Genomic DNA, 1,900 nt, shown 5'->3' on the forward strand with positions numbered 1-1,900 from the left:
CCTAGTTGCCCAATCAATATTTCACTTGGTGGCTAATATCCATTTGTGCCCTAAGTTTACAGTTCCCTCCATAGTACCAGCCGACATAACCAAAAAGCTTTGAACCACAGTCATAGGCAATAGGAGTGTGCAAAATTCTCGAGACAGTGGTTTTCTTCTTATTGATACCCTTAACTTGGATGGTACTCTTGGATAAGGGTGGTTTTCCAAGTTGACACCACACTCCATATGACAACAAATTGTGTTGAGCTCCCATATCCAATAATGCATTATATAGCACCTTCCCATAAAAGGACTCTGTAGAGCAGCTCAATTGGGTATCATAGAGGCGCGTCAGATTCTAGTGAATCCTCCTCTGCCTCCTCTCGAAAAATGCTTGCCTGATCCCCAAGTTGGCCTCTCGTTGGTGCCTAACACGCTGCTGATGTTCCTTAGCTTCAACTCTCGCTTGTATCTTCTTAAGCTTAGCCTATTCTTTAACTGCCTTCTTCTGATGGATTGCATGTAATTCCTCTTGGCTTAGGGGGTCATAGTATCTTTTGAATTTACTCCCATTGAGAAATCCAACGGTTTCAACTCCGTCGAGAGTCTCCACTCGGATGGTACCTTGTGGGGTAATTTCACATACTCTGTATGGTCCCTTACCAGCATATTTTAGCTTCTTCTTTTTGTTACGCACTCCATACATCAGGACTTTATCCCCAACTTTGATGTCCTTGTTTTTCAGGTGGCGATCAAACCATTTCTTCCTTCTATCCTTCTCTACAAGGGCATTGTACACCGCCAATTGTCTTTCTTTATCAAACCGCTCAAGGATATACAAACGCTCTACTAAGGGATTACCATGCCAGCCCTCTTGAGTAGCAACACGAAGACTAGGAATGACAAATTCCCATGGCATAACTGCTTCTTGGCCATATACCATCTTGAATGGTGTGCAATTAATAAGCCACTTTGTACGGAGTACGATAGGCCCATAAAGCTGACGTAAGCTTTAGATCCCAATCCGTGCGATGAGCCTCCACCGTCTTTGTTAGAATAGAGATTAAGGTCTTGTTGGTACTCTTGGCTTGGCCATTCGCTTGCGGATAATAAGTAGATTTATAATGGGATATCATGAAATTTGTTGTGAGCTCCTTAATCACTTCATTTATAAAATGCGTACCATTGTCGCTCACAAGTTCAAAAGGACAACCGAAGCGTGTGATTATATTTTCAAAGAGGAACTTGGTTGTTGTCCTTGCATCTGCCTTACGTGTCGCTTTCGCTTCAGCCCCTTTGGTCACATAGTCAGTGGTGGTGGCCACAATAATATAGCGAGATTGTGTGTTACGGGCCGCTGGGCTAATTGGACCTACAAAGACTAAACCCCACTTTTCAAACGGTTGGTTTACTTTAATTGGATGTAGGGACATCTGATCTTTCCGCTAGGGTTTGTTGTAGCGTTGGCATTCATCACAACCCTTCACAAAAAGTGATGCATCTTAGAACATAGTGGGCCACCAATACCCTGATTGCAATATCTTTCGCGTAGTTAAGTCTCCCATATGTGCCTCTTGCAAAATATATAGATACTCATCCTCTCAGGCACAACTCCTAAGAACATCATCCTTTCCTCTTTTATAAAGAGTCCCGGCCATTAGGCAATAGGGTTCACATTCCTTGATTAGCTTTCGAGCTAGATCTCTACGAAGTTCTTTGGGTGGAAAACCATTAACCAAGAAGTTAATCTTCTCACTCCATTCAGGCAGCATTGTCTCCACCATGAACAAGGAAGTGTCAGGTAAGTCATCATCAACTCCCGTAGGAGCTTCACAATTAGGTATGCGAGACAAATGATCAGCCATGACATGTTTTTTGCCAGGTCTCACAACAACAGTGAAATCAAACTCAAGAAGAA

General features: G+C 42.9%; 1 pseudogene; it reads right to left on the reverse strand.

The window, feature by feature from the left end:
* Nucleotides 1-320: 320 nt before the first annotated feature.
* On the reverse strand, nucleotides 321-925 carry LOC147629068 (uncharacterized; annotated as a pseudogene).
* Between the last annotated feature and the right edge of the window lie 975 nt (nucleotides 926-1,900).

This window comes from Cibotium barometz, chromosome 18, assembly GCF_041138505.1.
Source record: "Cibotium barometz isolate CiBa-2024 chromosome 18, ASM4113850v1, whole genome shotgun sequence".
NCBI lineage: Eukaryota > Viridiplantae > Streptophyta > Polypodiopsida > Cyatheales > Cibotiaceae > Cibotium > Cibotium barometz.